This window comes from Grampus griseus (genome assembly GCF_964374135.1).
Source record: "Grampus griseus genome assembly, chromosome: 15".
Lineage (NCBI taxonomy): Eukaryota > Metazoa > Chordata > Mammalia > Artiodactyla > Delphinidae > Grampus > Grampus griseus.
This window is the reverse complement of record NC_139009.1, coordinates 15552620-15578921: the sequence shown is the minus strand read 5'-3', so window position 1 is coordinate 15578921 and position 26302 is coordinate 15552620.

Genomic DNA, 26302 nt, shown 5'->3' with positions numbered 1-26302 from the left:
TCTCTTAATCTTCCTCAGTACGATAACTACAGTCACACTGTCCTAAGGACAACTGTGGAAATACTCAAGGCAAAAAGCAGAAGCACATGATGAATGAACATTGGGTGCTGGTAGCGCTGTGACATGAGGCATTGTTCTGATTTACTTCAGCAAATTTTTAGAGCTTTAAGTGATTTCAACAGAGACTTTAATCTCTTGCTGCAATTAGTGCTCTCCACAGACTTGACATATTATCTAACGATTACATCTCTGGCCTTAACAAATCTCACTGCTCTTTTACTAATTTGATAAAAGGCCTCCTTGTTTCCAGAGTTGGTGATTTCCACCCCCAATATATATTCTGGCAACATTAAAACACATATAAAATGGCCACTTAAAGCTTACAATATGTATGATATAAATCCTTTGTTCTCAGAATTCTTTATACTCAGCAGTTCTTGAATATACTCAATGTTAAGAGAAGTGCACACAAACAAGTAAGGGTGGAAAGTCAAAAAGTGATTTTCTCCTTCATTATGTTCTGGGTTTTACACTAGCTAAGAACACCATAATTATTTCTTGAAAAACTATTCGTTCCTTTCCACACAAGATCTTGCAGACACTTCCAAGTTGGTTCCTACCTTTCTATGGCTGTTGTCTTTTCGCAAAACACTTCCTTAGAAGACTAATGAATTTAAACTCAATAGAAGAAAACAAAAGACATATCAAACCAGCTGCCTGTTTTATTTTTCACAGCTGACATCAGAAAGGAGAGAAGCGAAAATATATAGACATATAAACATATAAACATAACTAGATTTTCTTATCAGCAGCTATAGCGGTCTAAAAAGGGATATGGTTCAAATATTTGCTAGAATATAGTCTAGACTTATCAGTGAATTACTATAAGCACAGATAAACAGGTCAGCATTGAACTCCATTTTTTTTGCTCCTTTATGCCTTTATTTATGCTGTTCTTTCTACTATGAATGCTCATTCTTCCTTACTCCAAAAATTCTCCTAAGCCTTCAAGGTCATTTCAAATGCCACTCATCAGTGAAACTATACCCACAAATACCAAGGCCAAGTAAATTACTCCCTCGTTAGTACTCCAAAAGAACTTTTTATACAGTTCATTATAATTTATCATCCAAACCCTCCACTTACACACCTCCCCATCACCATCACCGGTGTTATAAAAACACAGCATTACGTACAGTACGTGCACATTTATAGCAAACTAAATTGTCAGTAAGCCTATAAGATCTCTTACACAGAAACAATCAGAAGTCAAATGGCTGAGCAAAACTTATTATATTCTTTTAATGGAGTATTATGCAGCCATTAAAAAACATGTTCACCAAAAGTTGGGGAAATATTCTGATATAATATCAGGTAAAAAAATAAAGCAGAAAATTGTACAGAATTTTGATTCCAGCTATGTATAAAATATATATTTGGAAACAAATTCTGGAAGGAAATACACTAAAGTATTAACCATAGCCTTCAAGATCATAAAATGATCAAATATATTTGACTTCTCTTTGAAATTGAAATGACTAAACGTAAACAGAGATTCCCCCACTTCAGTCCTGAATGACAGAGAGGAATACATCCACATGTCAGAAATTTCTGTAAAACATACCACAAGAGAGAGCAAACTAAGGAAAAGGCAAATTCTAAATTATTATAAGTAAAGAAAATTCCTAACTTGGAAGTAAGTGGATGGCACTAATATCTCAAGCAAAACCTCCTCTAACAAAACCTGGGGTTCGGCAACCGTAGGTGAGAATGAAATGTGAAGTAACATGTAGGGAGCAAATTCTGCCAGCGGCTCCAAGGATAGGCACCTACAGGGTATTTGCATGCACTTGGAAGTGGCCCTTGATACACCCAGCCTACCCTTATAAGAGCCAAGAGTGAAACAAGAGAAGCTCCAAGGGAACAAAATTTAAAGAGGCACCCATTCTCAGGGTCCTAGAGCCCTGCTAGGCTACGCACTTGCCTCACACCAATCTGCAAGGGTCTAACTAGTTGGGTTGCATAAATAAATAAAAAACAAACACTCTGAAAAGATGCCCATCAACATAATGGGTAAGATTATTGCCAAGAGGCCACGCCTCTAATCTAAATAAAATAATAAAATAAAAACAGACCTCTAATCTAAATAAAAATAATATAAATCTAATCTTTTCATTCTCACTTATAAGGAATTATGTGACTTCCAATATTAGAAAAATATATACTTCTCCCACCCCAAGTGCAACAATTAGTAAGAGGATGAAGAAATAGTAATTTTCAAAAAATGGACTCATATGAGATAATTTTGTAGTTTGAAAGAAAATGACCAATTTAAAGGTATTAAAACAAATACAATTTTACCTATCAGATTTACAGCATAAATTAAGACATTAAATCGTAACAGTATTCTCATGCAAATTTGAAGATATTGCATCTATGAAGAAAAACAGAGATAGATATTAAAACATACTATAAATTTGCAACAGTTAAGAAGTATGATACTGGCACCAAAATGGAAATAAACATAATAAAAAATCCTAGAAATAACACCAAATATATTAAGAAATGATTGATTTCACTAAACTGATATTAAGAATTTCTATACAACTTTAAAACTTCACTGTAAACAAAGTTAAAATGTAGTCAAATGTAAACAAAGCTAAACAGCAAGAGAGAAACTAAGAAAACAAATTTTCTACATGAGAAAGTAAATATCCTTACAACATAGAGAGCTCCTAAAAAACAGAAAGCAAACATTCCAGTAGGAAAAATATATAACTCAACAAACATATATTGAACACTGTATTAGTTTGCTAGGGGTGCTAACAAGGTAACACAGAGTGGGTGGCTTTAAGAACAGAAATTTATTTTCTCACAATTCTAGAGGTTAGAAGACCAAAATCAAGGTTTCAGCAGAGTTGGTTTCTTCTGAGGTCTCCCTCCTTGACTTGTAGATAAATGGCTGTCTTTTCCCTGCATCTTCACATAGACTTCCATCTGTTTATGTCTATGTCCAAATTCCCTCTTCTTATAAGGACACTTGTCATCTTGGATTAGGACCCACCTTAATGACCTCATTACCTCCTTAAAGACCCTCTTTCCAAACACAGTCACATTCTAATGTACTGGGGACTTCAGCATATGACTCAGGGGGGAGGGAGAGGGAGTGGGAGGGAAAGGAGGGAAGTTTGTAACAAGTACAGGTATCCCCCACCTTTTGAAAGTTTGCTCTATGCCACTTCGCTTTTACAAAAGACCTGCATTAGTACCCGTTTTTGCTAACCAAAAGAAATTCCAAGAGGATTTTCGATTTCATAAAAAAAAGGTGAAAAGTGAAAACAGCCTTCAGCATCCGTTTTGCAAAGAACTTTTATAGAGGCAGTTCACATCTTGAGTAACAAGAGTAGCACCACCAAGCTCCTTTCATGGAAGTATACTCACCATCTCTGCATCAAGTCACCACAGCTTTGAACTGTGTCTGTGAGCATCTGTGCTTTATCTCAATTCATTTTGTGCCTCCATTAGCAAGATATGTCCTAAGGTAACTTCTTCACTTGATGCCATTTTGGCTTACAAAATATTTCATAGGAATGCTCTACTCTTGGAGAGCAGGGAATACCTGCATCTACTATTTGCCAGGCATTATTCTAGATACATCAATGTACAAAACAGACAACTATCCTTGCCTTATAGACTTGACATTCCATAGAGATGTCCATGAGGGGTGGACAGTAAACAGTAAACATGATAAATAAAATTATATCAGAAGGTGATGAGCATTATGGAAAAAACTAAAAACAGAGTAGTTTAAGGAGAATCAAAAATACATGGTGGGGGGGGGTCTGCAGTTTTAAAATAGGATAGTCAAGGTATGCCTCACTGAGTATATGGCATTTTAACAATAATGGGCAAAAGAAATGAATGGTACATCACACATAATTTAAAGAATTCGAAATGCTCAATAAACAAAGAAAAAATGTTCAACTGCAACAAAGTATCATTTGTCATCTAATGAACTGACAGAAAAAGGTGTTAAAAATACCACCAAATGTTGGCGTGGTGCAGGTAAGGTTTAATGGGAGTATAAATTGGTAGAACCACAAAAGAGTAGAGAAATTAAAGGAGAAAACATATAGAGAAAAAGTCCCCTGCATTATATCATAATCAAAGCTGAACTTCAGACGGATCAAAGATCTAAATATGAAGGGCAAAAATAAAAATGTAAAACATAAAAACTATAATAGAAGAAAATGTTAATATCTATGTGAACTAATGATAAAGATTCCTTAAGATTCAAAAAGCACAAATCATACATTTAAGGAAAAAAACTAAAAATAAAACTACCATATGACCTACCAATCCCACTACTGGGCATATACCCTGAGAAAACCATAATTCAAAAAGTCACATGTACCCCAATGTTCACTGCAGCACTATTTACAATAGCCAGGACTTGGAAACAACCTAAATATCCATCAACAGATGAATGGACAAAGAAGATGTGATACATATATATAATGGAATATCACTCGGCCATAAAAAGGAAAGAAATTTGGTCATTTGTAGAGATGTGGATGGACCCAGAGTCTGTCATACAGAGTGGAGTAAATCAGAGAGAGAAAAACAAATATCATATATTAATGCATATATGTGGAACCTAGAAAAATGGTACAGAAAACCTATTTGCAGGGTAGGAATAGAGACGCAGACGTAGAGAACGGACATGCAGACACAGGTGGGGCAGGGGAGGGCAGGATGAATTGGGAGATTAGGTTTGACATAAATACACTACCAGGTGTAAAACAGATAGCTAGTGGGAAGGTGCTGTATAGCACAGGGAACTCAGCTCAGGGCTCTGTGACAACCTAGATGGGGGGGATGGGGATAGGGAGGGAGGTCCAAGAGGGAGGGGATATATGTATACATATAGCTGATTCACTTCATTGTACAGCAGAAACTAACACAAAATTGTAAAGCAATTATACTCCAATAAAAAAAAATCAAAAAAGAAAAATGATGGATTAGACTCTACTCAACAAAGAACATCATGGACAACATTAACTGAGTGGGAGGAAATAACTGTAACTTCTAAAACCAATAATGAATTAATATCTAGGAATATATATACATCAAGAAGGAAGGAAAAGGAAAACTTAAAGAATTCCCTGAAAACAAAGCCAGAACAGCTAATAAATGAAGAGATACTTAAACTAGTAACCACAGAAGTGCAGATTCCAACAACAAAATACCAATTTATACAATCAGGTTTACAAAAATTTCAAAGAAGGCAAATACCAAGTATTGGCAAAGATATTAGACGAAATAGAGGCCTCATGCACCACTGATAGGTGTTACCCAAAAATAGTCTGGCAGTATCTATTTGCCCTATGACCTAACAATTGCATGTCTGACTACATATCACAGATGAATTCTTGCTCACAGAGTTCCATGAAGGGACATATATATCCATGAGTCTTCACTGCAGTGTACTTCAGAGAGCAGAAAAATGGAGGCTGAGTGTCTACTAGCAGGGAAATGAAGGAGTGAAATGTGGTGATGTATAAAATAAAATACTATCCCGTAGTTAGAATTAGATGTTCTACAAGTAGCTATGCCAAACTAGATGTATATCTAGCAACATGCATCCATCACAAAGGCATTGTCATGAGTAAAAAAAGGTAAGTGTCTAGAGTACACTATTATTTATGTAAATTAAACACACATACACCTATGATGCCACCAGAAATATACAAGGAAATACAGGTATTTGAGGACATATTTCAAATATATAAGGATAGATACCTATCAGGAGAAAGTAACAACAAGGAAAGCAGAAGGAGAAAAAAACAGAAAATCAAACAAGGTAAGACATGGATTGATAATAATATACTATGAACTGAGAAGTAATATAAATTCAATTCTTTATACCTGATAGCCACAAAAGAGAGGAAAAGTGAAAATTATCCTCATATGAAATTTCTGAGATTAATTTAATCTCAATAAGAATTCCAATTTTTTGAAGTTGAATCAAATTTTAAATTTAATCTGGAAACATAAATAGTAAGAATAAGCATTAAAATCTTCCAATAAAAGATAATATTTATACTACCAGTCATTAAAACAAACAAAATAAACAAATCTACACTAATTAACATAAAAAATAGTATGGGTTGCAAGATAGAAATATAGTCAAGGAAACGAAGTTCAGAAGTGAGCCAAAGATTATATCAGATTTCAAGGTATGTAGGAGTCAGCCATGCTTCTGCCAAAGACCAGGTCCTTTATCTATTCTCTTCCATTTCATCCAATGACTTGGAAAGAAGTCCATGATACAATAAGTAAAAAAAAAAAAAAAAAAATTAAGCTGCAGATCAACTGAAATGAATAGTTTGATTTATTTTTATAATAATTTTTAATATTAAAAATAACTTAGGGCTTCCCTGGTGGCACAGTGGTTGAGAGTCCGCCTGCCGATGCAGGGGACACGGGTTCGTGCCCCAGTCCGGGAAGATCCCACATGCTGCGGAGCGGCTGGGCCCGTGGGCCATGGCCACTGGGACTGCACGTCCGGAGCCTGTGCTCCGCAGCGGGAGAGGCCACAGCAGTGAGAGGCCCGCAGTGAGAGGCCCGCGTACCGCAAAAAAATAAAAATAACTTAGAATGAACCTCAGATTTCATCCAATGGCTGTCATTGAAATAGCTGTCATTAAAATCATTCCACGTGGCTTACTTAAATATTTATTCCTTTAAAATTTCACACAGTCTAAAGAAAGAGTGACAGCCAGAGGCTGAGACTATCAATTTTAGCTGTTGAATACTTGTCCAGTGTGGAATCCTCCAGACCCTCCCCACCCATTTTCCCAGTACTCTGTGTACCTTCTATTTATATGTGACTTTCATCTAACTGTACTAGCTGAGCCCCTTCTAACCCTCAAAAACCAAAACAAACAAGCAAACAAAACTGTTCACAATGTGACTATCTTAAATGAAGTTGAAATGTCAGAAAATTTTTGGTATAATATAACAAGGAAGGAATCCAAAAACTTGGCGAGACAGGAATACTGTAGTTCATGATAAATGATCTACTCTCCCATCCTTCTATGCCCCTCAGAAAACCTACAAGATATTCACTTAATCAAAGAATTTAGAAATATAAATGTTGAGGGGAATGCTAGCATCTCTGAAAAGTGTTATGGTGTCTGTTCTTTGTAGGGCAAAGATACTGGTGATGATGCTCACAAGTGACATAGGTACCATGACTGCTATGGAATGATCAGTTCTCCAGATGGTATAAGCCTAGGAGCCGCACTTAACCACCCAAAGAAAAGAGAACATAGTTATAGTCAGGATGTTCTGAGTGGTAGTGACCTTTGATACTAGAAAACTGATGAGAGGACTGAGATGAATGGGCACCTTCTAAGACTCAACATGATTTGTATAACTCAAAAACCTCTGAGTCTGGTGAACATACATGACATGAGCCACCAAAACAGAGTAATAGCCCTTCACATAACACTTAATTGTGAGTTAGTTCAGAGACCCTGAGCCCCTTAAGTGAAGGGATGGTTAGCTATCTCAAGTACATTCCATAAATCCTCCTAATTTCCCCCAAGGGGACGGAATGTGAGGCACTGTGGGTATAGAAATACCTAGACCCTTGGAGGATTATTGCACATTAGCTTTGAGTTAATGTTAAACCCTATGAATCTAGAAAGACACTGTTGTCATCTAGTCAAAGACGAATGGAGTTCAGCCTTACATCAGTCTTTCAGACAGCTCAGTGTGACAATGGACTCATCCTATGGTCGTTTCCCCAGATCCTTGGTATACAGCTGAAACAGATACACTAGAAAATAGAAGAATCCTCACATTAACTCAAGTTTACTTCTTTTATGGTTCGAAGGACCAAGTGGAAGGCTCTGGAGTGCCATCTCTCTACCTAAATAATACATTTATAGGAACACCTGATATCTCTGGACAATCACAGAGATTAGTGCTACCACCAAATTTTTTTAAGCTGCTGAGGTAAGGCTTCCTAACACATCCCTGTTTAACTCCAAGATATGTCTTAAAGAAGGACAGCCTAATCAAGTAATTATGCCAATTGAAGCTGCTAGTCCAGATGTGCCCACTTCCCTAAAGTAAATCAATCCAACTCCTAGCACCTGGCATGCAGCCACTGCTCTGGTGAATTCTTTTTCTACCATCCAATACACAAAGAATACTCAAAGCAGCTTGCTCTCACTTAGCAATGACAGAAGTAACTTTCACTATTTTGCCTCAAAGTAGGCCAACTCTCAGGCTCTATAAAACAAATTAATCTATATAGATTTTGATTGTTTCCCTATTCCACAGAGCATGATGCTGGTGCAGTATACTAAGAGAATCACATTGATGGAATACAGAGAGTAGAAAGCATCAGGTAAACTAGATACCTTGATAAGACACTTGTGTGGCAAGAAACCTGAGATAAATTCCATGAAAATACAGAGACCTGAATCTCACTGAAGATTCTGAACTCCAGTGATCTGAGGCATGTTAGGATATTCCCTTCGAAGGGCTAATTTCCATACCTTTTGTCTCCATGCCAAGAAATAAATGTACATTGCTTGGAGGGCTTCCTTGGATTCTGGAGACAACGCACATTGTATGCCATATTGCCACCTCCTTCTCAACCAGCATCTATGGCTTCATGAAGAGTTCCCAGTGACCAGCTGACTGAGGAAGCTCAGATTGCTGCAGCATTACTACGCAATTCAAAAAGCCTTGCAGAGTACAAGAGGGTTGTAAAATCCCACCAATTGAGAAATTTAAAATGCCCACATCGATGATCAGAATCTTTGAAATAAGATGACTAGAGGATTAGACATTAAGAGTATTGAAAAAAAGGCACACAGACCTCTCAGAATGAGGAAAGAATGTGAAAATATGTGTCCCAAGCGATGATCATCGGGGAGGGGATGGGGGGGCACCTCTTCATAATAATACAGAAAAGATAAGGCAACCTGTGAATGTAAATTTCCTTTCTCAGACAGTCCAGTGCTTGCTTAATAAACTTATGAACAAAATGGCCACAATGGCAAAAACAGAGATTTGCAATGTTTCAGTTTCACCTCACCTAGGATGATCTCACTGCTGAGAAATTTGCAAGCAACAGAAAACTGACACCAAATTTCCAAGAAGGGACCGTATCCCAGGGGACCAATCCGCCACATGGTGGCAAGCTAATTACACTGAAATATCCCATTATGGAAGATCAGTAATTTTTCCTTACCAAAAAAACATGCCCTCTGGATTTGGATTTATTTTCACTGTTTGCCGCTCTTCTGCCATCAACTCTATCATCTGTGAATTTACCAAATATGTCATTTACTGTCGCAATATCCCACACACCTTGTTTCTAACAACTCATTTTAAAAGTAAAAGAAGTAAGAATAGTTGCTGTTGTTCATGGGATTTGTTGGTCTTAAAAGGTACCTCATCACTTAAATGCAACTGCTCATAAAAATAGTAAATTCATTTATTAAAGACCCACTTTTCATTCCAGCCAAAGGCAATACCTTGTGATGCAGTCTGAGTGGATGCAGCATAGGCTCTGGAAGGATTATGATATAATTAGGAGTAGCTGAAGGAGAGACCATTCAGTTGGAGCTGTGGCCTTTGGTAGAGACACACAGCCAGCCAGCTCGTGGCAAGATGGTAGTGAAGGAAGAGAGTCAATAAATATGCCAATCTCACCCTTCTCACCTTTTAATCTCCTACCAATGCAGCCCACTAACCAAACCTAAACAAAAGCCAGAGGGTAAGACAGCCTACTGACGCAGTCCATAAAGGTCATCCTCTGGGAAACACAGCAGGTTGAAGAATAGTGGAGAATAAATTTAGAGGGAAAAACAGAAAATATCTACCACACTCTAACAGTGATATCCTCTTTTATTACTCACTCAGTTCATTTCCAGGTTTGAATAGCAATAGTTATTAGGGTTAAAATGTCAAAATTTATAATATTATTTGATAATGCCACAAAGATATACCATTGCCTAGGTAAGAGCCACAAAATGGTTTTGAAGAGTGAACAAGAGCATTTAGGGCTGAGGAATACTTTGGATCTTCCACTCCTATTCACTCTATGTCTCTAGGAATGTCCTCCCAGTTAACAACCCCTACATCCTCATAGTTTCGAGCATAAAAATGCAAGAATTTCAAAATCAGATTACTTTTCTAAAGTCTGTAGGCACTGAAGCAGAAGAAAAAACAAACTTTAAATCATCCTTGATTCTTCTTTACCTCTCACATCCAATCCATCATCAAGTCTTGGTGGCTCAACTTCCAAAATACATCCCACGTACATATACTTTTTTCTGGTATTCAGCACTACCCTGTAATCTAAGCTATCATCATTGCTCACATAATCTTTTAAATGAGGAAAAAAAGTAAAAATGTTCTTTGACCTTCTATTTGATAAATTATTGCTCTGATTTTCCTAATAGCAATCACCATTATCCAGAATCATGTTTGCTCTTTCACTGTTTACTTCTTACTGTTTATCTTCCTCATAAGTCAGTAAGTTCCATGAGTGTTAAGAGTTGACCTTTTTACTTATACTTTCCAGGACCCAGGATGGTACCTGACAAAGAGTAGGTGTTAAAAAATTTTTCATTAATGAATAAATGAATTCTAAAGCACTCTTCAATATTAGATTTACTAATAGAGTATCACTATACTTCTGTTACTATTGTATACATTGTTTTGCATGTGTTTGGTATAGGTATTTTTGACAGGAGGGTGCAAGGAAGAACTAATTCTTCATTTTGGTAAATCCTACAAGGTTATGAATTAACTTTATTGGTATGATTTACATATAATTTTCAAGAGAAATAAGTTCTATTAAATATTATCCATAATGTAATATAAAGGTGACAAGCTATCTACATTTTAAAAGGTTAAAATGATAATACCGTCTTTGGTTTGTCATTCTGCCCAACAGGCTATTTTGGTTTTGAGCATGAATTTTAAAAATCAAACTAAAGTTAACTAAAATCTTTAGTATGGCATGGCAGGAAATAAATGATTCTACATGTTTCTACAAAAACAAAACTGAAGAGCTGAACAAAAAATTTACTAATTGCTCTTATTTTGGCACTGAAAACCCTAGGAAATAAGAGAGGATTCCAGAACTCAAGGAATTCAAAAATCTATGCAAGGTGAAAAATCAATAAAGTTAAATACAACATAAGTGATAAGGTATATACTAGTAGTACAAAACAAAAGCATGAACGCAAAGGAGTGGGCTACCTGATTTTTGTTCAGAAAAATTAAGAAAGGCTCCAAAAGTTACACCTGAGCTGAGCCATCAGTCTAAAATACAGGCAGGGGCAAGTAGACCCCATCATGCTAAACAGTTTGGATTCTACCCTGCAGTGAATGCAGTCTTTGATAGATATGGGCAGACATGGTCATCTCTGTTTTTGTTTTAGGTACATTAGCCTGGCAGGATTACAGAAGGCCAATGGGACAGAGGGGAGAGCAGAGGCAGAGAGTTCAGTTAAAAGGTGACTGCCATTTGCAGGGAGTAAAAGGAAACTAGAACAAAGTTCACCAACCTCTCCGTGAGGTGACAGTGAAACAAAAAGCAAACTTTTCCTCTAATGTTCAGGTCAAATAGCATACAGGCCATGAAATATTTTTCTTCTCCTAGCATTGTCATAAAAAGACTTTCATAGATGAAACCTAGTGAACAAATATGGAAAAGTTATTTTACATTTCCCTTCTGGGATCTTTTGTCTTTTAGTCATGAGGAAAATCATATTCTTTAAGAAGTTCATGGAAAACATATTTACTGCTTTAGTTATCTCGTACGTGGCACATACAGTCTCCAAATTGCATGGCACTATGGAAAGATGATACCAAAAATAAAGGGATAAAGTGATAAAACTAACTAACTTCTAACTAGCTAACTTCTCCATTCATTTAGGAAAGAACAAGCAGAATCCAATTTGCCTGGCCAGTTAGAAAATTCCTCAGACCATCCTGCTGCTGACAAATCTCTGGAAGCCTCCTACTTTGTGACCTTCACTGCTGCTCTACCCTGCTGTATCAAGAAAGCACACTTCAATTACACCTATTTCTATTTTATCATGAATCATTTTCCCTTTTATACTCTTCCCTGACTGCCCTTTTTCCTACTGATACAAATCCCTTCACTTCTAAAATCCAATCAACTCAGCATAACTCACACATTTTAACTGTTTTCAACAGCCGGTGCTCCTCCAACTTTACTTAACAGAATTAGCCAAATACCCTGAGCTTTGTTTGGATCTTTAATCTTTGAATGAATCATATTCTAATGCTTCCTGTTTACTACAACTTGCTAACCACACCAAACCATCCTGAATATAGGTAAGACTATATCTAAAGAGTAAAATTTGTTAGAAATATACAAAACAGGAGAGAGAAAGGCATCTTTTATTTTTATGATTACTTCTTGGATAGTCAGCCTATCATAAAAAGTCAGTACTGGGTCTCCATCTGGTGGCCAAAATTTCTACCTGTAAATTGTAAAGGACCTCATTACTTTTTGGTCCATCACCCTGAGAGTGAATCACAGAAGATACAAAACATGATGCATTATCCTAAAAAGAATGCATACTCATTTAATTAACTCAGAAAATGTTAAGTTTGATAATGCATAAAGTCATACTTACAGAAATTCCAATGTTTAGAGCCAAACCTCATGCAAGAAAAACAAAAAAGCAAATATGTTCTGAATTGAGCACAAAGGTAAATTCTGTAACAGTCAGAAATTGAATTTATGTAATCATTATTTAGCAAATATTTATTGAGCACATATTATATGTGAACAAATGCCCTCAGTGCAAGGGCTATAGTGAACAAGATAAGCAAATTTCTTCCCTTCAAAGAGCTTACATTCTAGTGAAGAGAAATAAAAATATATACAAACGATAGTATCAGTTGTAACCAGTGTAAGGAAGTAAAATAAAGTAGAATAATAGGATAGGGAGTTATAGAGGTGAAAATATACTTACTTTATGAAGAATGGTCAGGATTGGCCTCTATAATAAGACAATATTTAAATAAGAGACTTGAATAAAGTGAGAAATTTATGCATTCCTAAGGAAAAACATTTTAGGCTAGTACATATAAAGGACCTTTAAACATGTTTAAAGATCAGTAAGTGGAACAATGTGGCTGGAGAATAGTAAGTGACAGGAAAAGTGAAAGATGAGGTAAGAGAGGTAGCAATGGGTCAAATAATGCAGGGCCTTACAGCCACTCAAGGACTTTGAATTTTAATCTAAATGTGGAAGAAAACCACCGGAGGTTTTGTACAGAATCAGATTTGCGTTTTAATAGGCTCACTCAGCTATGTGAAGAATAGACTGGGTATATATTCGTAGGGGCAGCAGGGAGACCACTGAGAAGTCTGCTGCAGGGAAGAAATGGTGGTGGCTTACACCCTGATGATAGCAATGCAAGGGGTAAAAAGTCATAGAGATTATGTTTTAAAGGTGGTGCCAATAGGAATGTTTGTGGGGTATGAGAGAAAAAGAGCAATCGAGGATAACATCGAGGGTTTTGTCATGACAACCAGGTGAAGAGGAAACCAATTCCTAAGATGAAGAATACTGGGGAAAGAGAAAATTTGGGTAGGAAAAATAAGAATTTAATTTTAGACAAGCTAAATCTGAACTGGCTACTATTAGGCATCCAGCTGAAAACTTCAAGGATATACAGGTCTGCAATTCCAGTGAAATGTAAGAAATGAAGATATAAACTCCAAACAAGTGTTTTGTACCTTGTACTGTTGATCAACAAGAAAATGTGGATGGTTCACTCAATACAATCTACCAAAATGAGTTAAACACATGTTAAATTGATGGCAGAATAATTCAGAACCTGAAGGCAAATTTCACAATCTATTAGTTTCAAAGCTCCAAGGTGCTGACCATAACATCCCAGGCAATACGATGTACAAAGAAAATAAAAATTTGTCACTTCAGAGATGCTTTCACTTCTGGTAGAGTGACAAGACAAAGAATTTAACAAGAAACAAGCAATATGCGAGAATGAACAGGGTAGCAGGGGAAAACCGGAAGAGGGGAAGAGAATCAGTGAAAATAACCAGAAAGTACGTAAAGTGACAAAGGCCAGAAGGACAATGGTGATGACATGACCAGAAAGCTAAAGTATAAAACAAAACTTGCGATTTTCCCCAAAACTATATTTAATAATTTCATTTGTAGGAAAATTATTCCAAATATTATATCATATTAACACATCACTGACTGGAGATGTATTAATACGTCTTTTGTTGCTTGAACGTTACTGACTGGAGACATATCAATACGTTTTTAGAGAGTGATACAATTAACATCACCATCAGAAGTTGTTAGACCTTAAAATTGATCAAGGGTTCATTATACAACTTATGATTGTTGTTATCATTCACATTTTACTCCGTTAGGTTTTTGTTCCAATCTTGTGTATGTTATAAAGGTAAAATTTTCAAAAACGACGCAATGCGAAATGTTGAATGAAGAAGAATTTTTTTGGTGAATTTTATGCAGATACTTTCTCAGACTGTCGGAGCGACATATATACTAGTGTCTCAGAAGATGATACTTCTTCATAATATAGTTCTGATTCAGACGATGTGAATACTAGACCAACAAAAAGACAAAAAAACCTGTGATTGATTCTGATATGGAAAGTGAAAATGAAACTCACGGTGCTAGAGAATGCTCCTTCGCTTCTACAGAAGAGTGGACTGAAGACAACATTTCATGAAAATCAGAAGACTTTACAGGTGTGGCATGTATAACTATTAAATGTAATAATCCACAAAATGTTAGTGAAATAACAGAATTAATTTTTGGCCAGCCAAAATAAAATCGCTAGCCACAGGCGTTTGTTTCTGCAAAACTCCCCTGGTCAATGAGTTAATATCTCAATTATGTAAAGTAGTCAAGAAAAACATCTTCCAGGTAAGTGAATTTTTAAATGACTTGAGACTGGTATTTCTGAACTTGGTCACATTTGTTGTCCTAGTTGGCTGCTATCACACCCATGACAAACTTATGGATGGATGATTAAAGCTATACTCTATACTGAAAATTTAAGCACAATGTGTGATGATTTCTTCTTTGGAGTTAAGGTAGGTCTGTTTGCCAACAAAGAAAGATACAGATATTGTGGCTAATTCCTGGCACAGAGTATATGTTTAAGTCAACACATACTGGTTGAATGTTTACTATACACTTAATGCTGTATTAAGTATTAAAAATTCAGGTGACAGTTTTTTTTCTGGGTGCCAGAGCTCTTTATTTTTTTATTGGAGTATAATTGCTTTACAATGTTGTGTTAGTTTCTGCTGTACAACGAAGTGAATCAGCTATATGTATACATATATCCTCTCTTGGACCTCCCTCCCACCACCCCTCATCCCACCCATCTAGGTCATCACAGAGCACCGAGCTGAGCTCCCTGTGCTATACAGCAGGTTCCCACTAGCTATCTATTTTACACATGGTAGTGTATATATGTCAATCCTAATCTCCCAGTGCATCCCACCTTCCTCTTCCACCCCATGCCGTGTCTACCCATCCGTTCTCTACATCTGCATCTCTATTCCTGCCTTGCAAATAGGTTCATCTGTATCATTTTTCTAGATTCCACAGATATGTGTTAATCAAAACTACAGTGAAGTATCACCACACACCCGTCAGAATGACCATCATCAAAAACTCTACAAACAACAAATGCTGGAGAGGTTGTGGAGAAAAGGGAACCCTCTTGAACTGTTGGTGGGAATGTAAATAGATACAATCACGATGGAGAACAGTATTGAGGTTGCTTAAAAAACTAAAAATAGAACTACTGCATGACCCAGCAATCCCACTACTGGGCATATACCCTGAGAAAACCATAATTCAAAAAGACACATGTACCCCAATGTTCATTGCAGCTCTATTTACAATAGCCAGGACTTGGAAACAACCTAAATGTCCGTCAACAGATGAATGGACAAAGAAGATGTGATACATATATATAATGGACTATCACTAGGCCATAAAAAGGAAAGAAATTTGGTTATTTGTAGAGATGTGGATGGACCTAGAATCTGTCATACAGAGTGAAGTAAGTCAGAAAGAAGTGATAGTTTTTAATTTTTTAATTAATTAATTGATTTTTGGCAGCGTGGTGTCTTCGTTGCTGCACGCAGGCTTCCTCTAGTTGTGTTGAGCAGGGGCTACTCTTCATTGGGGTGGATGGGCTCCTCCTGTTGTGGAGTACAGGCTCTACTTGTGAGGGCTTCAGTAGTTGTACTCGTGGGATCTAGAGCGCAGGCTCAGTAGTTCTGGCACAAGGGCTTAGCTGCTCCACAGCATGTGGGCTCTTCCCAGACCAGGGTTCAAACACATTTCCCCTGCATTGGCAGGCGGATTCTTAACCACTGTGCCACCAGGGAAGCCATGATAGTTTTTAAGTATTAAGGGTTGAGATGATAGTATCTATCCTCAAGAAATAAACACATAATCAGATATATCAACAAATAAACTGCAGTCTGAGATCTGGGGTGGGGTGGATATAGGACTTCAATTAACAAATGTTTCTTGAATAAACAGTTAATTTTTTAAAAGATTATTAGTCCTGGGCTTCCCTGGTGGTGCAGTGGTTGAAAGTCCGCCTGCCGATGCAGGGGATGCGGGTTCATGCCCCGGGTCCGGGAGGATCCCACATGCCGCGGAGCGGCTGGGCCCGTGAGCCATGGCCGCTGAGCCTGCACATCCAGAGCCTGTGCTCCGCAACGGGAGAGGCCACAACAGTAAGAGGCCCGCGTACCACAAAAAAAAAAAAAAAAAAAGATTATTAGTCCTTAATAAGGAATAAAGCCTCTTCCTTCAGTTTACAGTGATATTCACAAGTGTACAGGAGGAAGGTTTTTAAATAAGTGTGCAGATAATTTCCAGCATGCGATTAAGGAACCTTATCATGATGGGTTTTAGTCTGCAGGATAAAGACACAGAAATCAGGCAGTCTGATACTGTTTTTCTTTGCCTTCCTGATTCAAACAGTTCAGAAATATTTGCATGAAGGCTTACTGATCCAAAGTCTCCAAAATAAAACTTTTATTTCTTTTGTGCCTTCCCAAAAGGTACAAGTTACCTCAGTTCCCAACAAAAATCTAAAATGGGATATAAGGAATAAAATGCAAACAAAATGACTTTGAGGTATCCCTGCAAATATCCATCACTATGCTCTCTCTATAAAAAAGTGATGCTTTTTTTTTTATGTTTAAAAGCAAAAATTAGGAAGTCAAATAATGTCAGGGGCTATCAAGGATATGGAGGAAAGGAAACTTGACAGTATAAACTGGCGCAGCCATCTGGAGAGCAATCTGGCACTGCTTTCTGAAATTAACCATGCCCATACTTCATGATCCTGCAATTCCATTTATGTGTGTATCCACTAGACAATCTTAAGTAAAAAAACTAAAGGAGACAGATATGATAAAATTCTTCAGCATAAACCATAAAACAAAATATACTTGTTAAATAAAATTTAATAAATTTTGTACAATGTAGGACACCATCCAAAAAGAAGATATTTGCAAGTGCCCCAAAATGACAAAGAATATCTAGAGCTGTACTACCCAATGCATGAGCCACTATCCACATGTGACTAGTTAATTAATTAAAATTAAAAAGTCAATTCTTCAATCACAGTAGTCAATAGCTGCATGTGACTAGTGGTCCCTGTAGTACTGGACATCACAAAGTAACATTTCCATCATCATAGAAAGTTCTACTGGATATTTCTGATCCAGAATATACAAGGAACTCATGCAAACCAATAAGGGGCAGCAGGAAGCGCAATAGTAAAATAGGACAAGGATATATATAACAAGCATAAAATGTATGCTCAAAAAGTAGTAATAAGAGAAATAAAAATGAAAACATTACATCACTATTATACCATTAATACTAACCAAATGAAAGTTAGGCAATGTCAAGTATTGGTGGGAATGTTAAGGCACAATAATGATAATTTACTGCTGGTGGCTGTGTGGACTGCTGTAGCCATTCTGGAAAGCAATCTAACACTTCTCGGTGAGATTAAACACAAGTATTCTCTTTTTCAGAAATTTCATTCATTGACATATATTAAAAATTATCACAAAGACAACCCCTGGAACATATAAGAGAACATTCACTGAAGCACTGTGGAAAACAGAGGGGAAAAAAAAGGGGCAGATGAGGAAAAGGAGATGGAGGAATAGAGAGAGACAGGAAAAGAGATGAAGACAGGTAAAGAAACGGAAATGGTAAAAGATGAAGACAGGTGTGACAGAGCAAAAGGAATAAACGAGAATATCAAAAATAATAAATAGCAAGCAGGTTTTAAAGAGAAGAGATATAATGGGTAAAAGAAATATTTAAAGATATAGTGACTGGGGCTTCCCTGGTGGCGCAGTGGTTGAGAGTCCGCCTGCCGAAGCAGGGTACACGGGTTCGTGTCCCGGTTCGGGATGATCCCACATGCTGTGGAGCGGCTGGGCCCATGAGCCATGGCCACTGAGCCTGCGCGTCCAGAGCCTGTGCTCCACAACGGGAGAGGCCACAACAGTGAGAGGCCCGCGTACCGCAAAAAATAAATAAACAAACAAATAAATAAAGTTGCTGAAAACAGAATTAAAATATATCCATATTTTTAAAAATTATGAGATTTTAAAAAATAAAAGTAGTCGGTTACTTATCTTAGATTTCTATGAGAAATGCTAAGTGAGAAAAGCAAAATGCAGAAAATTGTATGATCATTTTTTATAAAACATAACAAAAATGTGTACATTGTATTTATATGCTAACATCATTAAATTCACTCATGCACTGAATTATATGCACATGGAGAAAATTTGGCTGTTATGACCTACCTTAGGGCAGGGATGGAAGAATTATATAAACAGAAATTATATGAATTATTAGAACAGAGAAAAGAGGAAGGGAGGGGAATCCAAGCAAATGAAGGAAAAGAAAAAGTGCAGGAAACAACTATACTTAAAAATGAATGACATGATTATATTTATTCATGTATGTTAAATTATATATAAGGTACATGTATAACATCACACATGCTCAAAAAATCCTACCCTTACTTTAGGCACCTGAAATATCTTTTACCTTAAAAAAGAAAAAAAAGGCTTAAAAATTAAGAGAAGACAATCACGGAAAAATGAATAGAAATAAAGGAAACTAAAAGGAATTTAAACCATATAGGACTGAATGCCACTAGATGTCAGCAAAACGCTCCAAAAAATTATAGAAACATTTTTCTGAACTGCTAAACATTTTTCTTTACCTCAAAAAAAAATTCAAATTAGATGTAGAGATTACAAGGAATGAAGTTCCTTAATAGACTATAACCCATATAATAAAGGGGTTGATTGATATATAATTCCCTATTTCCTAAGTCATCTGAAACATTTTCAGTTTTAAAAATTCATGAATTATGCCCTCTGATAAGATGACAAAATTTAATATTTAATCAATATGCATTTATCTCATATCTATTATGTGTAAAATATGGAGGCAAATTGAAAGAATCATTATATTTATTCAATTTTTAGTCAAGTAGAACTACAAATTAAATAGAATGCTTACAAATAAACCAGTACAGACTAATGTACAATGGCACAAGAGCTATCTAGAATTCAGATATAGTCACGTGACTTATCATCCCAAAACCAAATAAATGAATAAGTAAGCCATTAGGCAGCTAAAATGTGTGTCATAAACATTTTCACTGAAACTCATACTTTATACATTACTGAGCATCTTTACCACATCTACACACACCAAAAAAAGGTCTAATGATTCTTATAATGTGTTTATGTTATCCAGTTGTTCTAGTTACCACCTCAGAGCTTAATGTATAAAACAACTATTTTACCAAGTTCGTGCATCCTGCAGCTTAGAAATTTGGACATGGAGTTGGGTTGTCTCTGCACAACGCCCATGGCAAGGACAACTCAAATGGCTGGGTTCTAGAACTGTTGACAGGAATCCTTATACACGGTTTCTCCATGTGGCTTGGGTTTCCTCCCCAGCCTGCATGCTGAAAGTTGGATTTCTTTCATGATAGTCCAGGCAACCACATTCAACTGTTTCAGAAAACAAGGTGAAATCTGCATCACTGTTTATGACCCAGCCTTGCAAGGCCACATTGCATCACTTCTACCCTATGCTTTGATCAAAGCATTCACAAGCCTGTCCAGATCCAAGTGGTGAAGAATGGCAAGGTCACACTGGATAAAAGCATGTGAGATGGGAAATATTACTGTGACAATCTCAGGATAAAACAATGTAACACAGTCTTCACTCTGGCCACAACAATTCACAGCATTCCCATATGCAGAATACACTATGCCCTTCCCTAAGACCTCCAAAATCTCAATCTATTATGGCATCAGGACAGTCTTGAACCTCCAGGTCCAAGGGTAGATTAGGCTGCCAAGAGGAAGTTCCTCAAGTACAGCTCCTTTTGATCTGAAGACCTATGAAACAAAGTGGCATGTTACCCCACACATACTTAACATACAATTGTGGGACAAGCAACGAATAACTTCTGTAGGCACTCTCATTCAAAAGAAGGAGACCAGCAGGAATTCAGTGATTGCTTGGAAATCTCTTTAGCCTAGCTGGATTCCTCAAGCTCGTTAGGTACACTTTCAGTTTTCCATATGGTGGCAGTAACAATTTTGCTAAATTTTCTTTAACTGACAAATATTTCCAGTCTCCTTTCCTCCAGCTTCCAACATTTTCCTCAACTTCCTCAAAGCCCTCACTTGATAGCGTCCTTGAGGCTTGGTCAGGTTTCCTCTCTTCAAGGCCCTTTGGTTTCTACCCACTGCTCAGTCCAAAAGTTATGGCAGCCTCTCACTTCTGGTACCAAAACCTGTTCCAGTTATTATTTCAACTTACTCCAAAGCTTAGTGGTAAAAATAATGGTATTATTATGCTCACAGATTCTGTGAGGCAGAAATTCAGACAGGATAGAGCACTGCTTCACAATGTCTGGGCCTTATATAAAGGTGATATTAAAATGGTCATTAATCTGAAACTACCAAAAAAGTGCCTAAACATTTCTTCTCCATGTGGCTTGGGTTTCCTCACAGCGTGGCAACGTCAGCGTAACTAGCCTTCTTACGTGGCACCTCAGCATTAAGCACAAGTATTCCAGTGCACAAGTTAGAGGCACACAGCCTTCAGGACCAAGCCTCGGAAGTTACACAGCATCACTTCTCTACACTCTATGAAGAAGAGAATAAGGACAGGAGACAGCACTGTGGTCATTTTTGGAAAATAAAATCCTCTAATTTATCAAGAAATAAATAGTGAAGAAGACCAACGTACTATTGCCAACTATGCATAATGATGGAAGAACTAATGGCGGCAACACATATCTTTGCTGCCTCTCAAAACCCTATTAAAATAACAGGGAAAAAATAAAAAGATAAATCCCAAGGGCAGAAAAGTATCAGCAATGGAAAAAGAAAACTAGTTGATACCTATTCCAATGGTCTGATCTGGGCAGATTTTGCTAGGAGATGACTATGGAGATAAAGACATACTGTCTCATCCCTAGTTACAGTTTGTCTGCCATCTCCACCCAACTCTCCCTTCCTCTTTCCTCTTCTAGGAAGATAATAACTTTAGCCCAACTGCTCTGAAAACAGAATCATGGTAGAGGATGAGAGCCAATCATTTAATATCTGAAATAGCATCTCCAAGTGCATACCTTACAGTGAGGTTTTATTTTTATGAAGGAGGTGAGTGGATAAGTAATAACTAAACAAATACATACATACATACATAAAAAAGAACAGAAAAAGGATTTACTGAGATTCTGTATAGAAGAAATTAGACCAATGACCCCAAGCCCAACCCCAAATGCCTAGGTGATTACCTCTCCACTACTCAACAGAAGGTACGTTTATTCTCTAAAGCAGCAGTTCTCAAACTGTGGTCTGGGTACTACTAATGGGTCCCTGAAACCCTTTCTTACCTTACCAGTCGCTAAGGTAAGAACTATTTTCATAATAATACTAAGATGTGATTTGTCTTTTCCATTCTCATTCTCTCATGAGTACAGAATGGAATTTTCCAAGAACTACATAACGTGTGATATAGAAACAGACTGAAAGCAGAAGCAAACAGGGAAACCCAGCTATCCTCCACAAAGGCAGGCATTAAATTTACAAAAATTTAAAACAATGCCAATTCTTCTATTTGGTTTCAGAAGTATTTTCATAGAATTATGTTAGTCTTAAAATTACAATATAAAATTAAAATATAATTAGATTTTATAATGAATATTTTAAATCTTCAATTTTTTTTTGACACAGTATATTTTGATAGATATAATCCACATAAACAAAAGCTCTTTGGGATCTGCAATAGTTTTTAAGATTTTAAAGGGAACTTGAGAACAAAAGTTTCCAATCCACTGCTCTAGAGAAATTATACCAGAAAAAAAGAGAGTCTCCTAATTTGGTAATGCCAAGCGCAACAGAAGGCATGGGTAACATACTGTGCTCAAAATTTGGAGACAAAATGAAATTCTGTACATGGAATCCATCGACCTGTTTCCTAATTTAGCTCCCAGATTGACAGCCTGGCATATATCCACCAAGCATATGAGGATTGTTAGCAGGGAAAACAGACCAAAGAGAAACCAACATAACAGAATGCTTTGCTCCTGTCAGATCATCCCTCAGCCCTTGAATGGAGAAGTTCCACTCTTGTTTTAAGTCCCTTCATTAATCAACATGAGTGGACCAAAAAAAAAAAAAAAAAAAAAAAAGATATTTGAGGAAAATCTCAGACCAAAACCAACAGTATAAAGGGTAAAATAAAACTTAACATTTTTGCATCACTGAAACAAAACATAGATCTATAAAAAATAACCACAGGGAGATGAAAGATCCTTTCTCAGATGAGTAGGTGGCTCTAAGTCAAAGGGATCTTGTGAACCATCATGTATTCCGATGTATACACAATCTAAGTATGAAGCGCGTCCTGGTTGACAGAGAAAAGAAAAAAGCCTTTCATATGTGTGCCTTTACTTTCTTTTTCCTACCATACTGTATTTTTAACCTTTATTGAAGTATTTTATGAGTATACAAGAGTCTTTTGAACACATTCAATTATCTCAGCCTGTGTAATTGCTGCAATGTATTAGGTCAAGTAGCTGAGAGTGCTTCTAACAGCTTGCTCAATAGGTTGAGTAAAATGTGGACTCAATGGTGTCCTACATTGAAAATGAGACGTCCAAAATTCTGTTTGTATAATATAGAACAATGATTCTCAAATAGTGGCCCCCAGACCAGCAGCAGGAAGATCCAACACAACCTAAAAAATAAAATAAAATAATCTAAGTCTCCATCTCATGAAGCTAGAAAAGCAAATCAAACACAGACTGGACAGCTACATGTAAAAGAATGAAATTAGAACACTCCCTAACACCATACACAAAAATAAACTCAAAATGGATTAAAGATCTAAATGTAAGGCCAGACACTATCAAACTCTTAGAGGAAACATAGGCAGAACACTCTATGACATAAATCACAGCAAGATCCTTTTTGACCCACCTCCTAGAGAAATGGAAATAAAAACAAAAATAAACAAATGGGACCTAATGAAACTTAAAAGCTTTTGCACAGCAAAGGAAACCATAAACAAGATGAAAAGACAACCCTCAGAATGGGAGAAAATATTTGCAAATGAAGTAACTGACAAAGGATTAATCTCCAAAATTTACAAGCAGCTCACGCAGCTCAATATCTAAAAAACAAACAACCCAATCCAAAAATGGGCAGAAGACCTAAATAGACATTTCTCCAAAGAAGATATACAGATTGCCCACAAACACATGAAAGGATGCTCAACATCATTAATCATTAGAGAAGTGCAAATCAAAACTACAATGAGGTATCACCTCACACCAGTCAGAACGGCCATCATCAAAAAATCTACAAACAATAAATGCTGGAGAGGGTGTGGAGAAAAGGGAACCCTCTTGCACTGTTGGTGGGAATGTAAATTGATACAGCTACTATGAAGAACAGTATGGAGGTTCCTTGAAAAACTAAAAATAGAACTACCATACGACCCAGCAATCCCACTACTGGGCATATACCCTGAGAAAACCATAATTCAAAAAGAATCATGTACCAAAATGTTCACTGCAGCTCTATTTACAATAGCCAGGACATGGAAGCAACCTAAGTGTCCATCAACAGATGAATGGATAAAGAAGATGTGGCACATATATACAATGGAATATTACTCAGCCATAAAAATAAATGAAATTGAGTTATTTGTAGTGAGGTGGATGGACCTAGAGTCTGTCGTACAGAGTGAAGTCAGAAAGAGAAAAACAAATACCATACGCTAACACATATAAACGGAATCTAAAAAAAAAAAAAAGGTTCTGGTGAACCTAGGGGCAGGACAGGAATAAAGACGCAGACGTAGAGAATGGACTTGAGGACAGGGGAAGGGGAAGCTGGGACGAAGTGAGAGAGTGGCATGGACATATATACACTACCAAATGTAAAATAGATAGCTAGTGGGAAGCAGCCGCATAGCACAGGGAGATCAGCTCGGTGCTTTGTGACCACCTAGAGGGGTGGGATAGGGAGGATGGGAGGGAGACGCAAGAGGAAGGAGATATGGGGATATATGTATATGTATAGCTGATTCACTTTGGTATAAAGCAGAAACACACCACTGTAAAAGCAATTATACTCCAATAAAGATGTTAAAAAAATTACCTTGAATGTTTAAATACTGATATGTTACAGTAGGCTGAATCTATGAGAAATTTAAGCCAATTTTCTAAATATAAGAGGCAGCAACTTCTATAACTAAAATAATGCTGCTAGGCCATTTCTAACACAACGTCTTTTACTCTGAATTAAGTTTAGCAGAGGATTACTGTGACTCATTATGTATAGTCTGGATTCCAAATACAGAAAGGGACAGTTTCTAAAAGTTTTCACACATAAAATCCAGAATTACTATTTTCACTCACGAAATAATTCAGGAAGTTATCCATAATACTTTCTAGAATAGTGGTTCTCAACCTTGGCTCTACACTAGAATCACCTGGGGAACTTTAAAATCCTAATGGCAAGGCCATAGCCTGACCAATTAAAACAATCTCTAAAAGTGAGACCCAGGCATCAGAGTTTTAAAAAACGTCCTTTCTTAATGCCAATGCAAAGCCTAGGTTGAAAACCACTGCTGTTAGAGCCCCTCTGGTAACATTTTTAATAGGCGAGAGAGTTTCTCAAGCACAATATTTATTGATTATCTTCAAACAAGAACTACTAGAACCATTTTCCTCTAGACTCAGAGAGCCCGCAGGCAATAACAGCAGCAAACAGCAGTGGTTACTACTGCCCTTGGACAAGTAATACAGGTGGAGGAGCTCGGATGGTACTCAAGACAAATAAATCAGTGTATGTTGTTTTCTTTTGTTTTGTTTTAAAACTATAATTATAGCAAACTTATCAGTCTATTCTTAGTCCGTAAAACCATATTTCTTTTATTTGTCTCACTGAAGTTATGATTTTTCCTTAAACGGGACCTCAAATTTTTTAAGAAGTATAATTTGTTTGATTCCCTGACTCCTTTTATAACTGCTACTTTCACACTTTAATTCACTTTTTGATTCACCGTGTGCTAAGGAATGCAGGAAGTGAGATAGAAATGGGGACCAAAAGTGGAATCTTAAAGAATCTGATAGGAAAAACAAAGAAGGCAGAAACATACACAGGTAAAGGAACAATAGAAGATATGTAAGTGCCAAAATGTATGGACTGATCATCAAGAGTTTTATAGAAAAACTCTTCCTCAAATAAACTATTTTTTAAGTATAAATAATGAATAAAAGTAGACTTTGGAATTGGAGAAATCTGAGTTTAAATTTTCAGTTCCTTACTTACCAGCTTTATATGCACGGGAAATTTACTTAATTTCCCTGAGCCTTATCCATAAAATAGTGATAATAACTTTGGGGGAGAGGGGTACTGCTTCCCATTCCCGATCTTCCTTCCATGTCAAAGTATTCATGATTGAGGCACACTCCTAGCATAACAATTCTCTGGTCTCTTTCCTCCCTTATACACAAGGAGTAGAGGCAATCTGACTGGTCCATTTACAATGAGAAAGATCTATGTTGGATTAGCCTCTTCCTCCTCCCTCTCTCCCTTTAT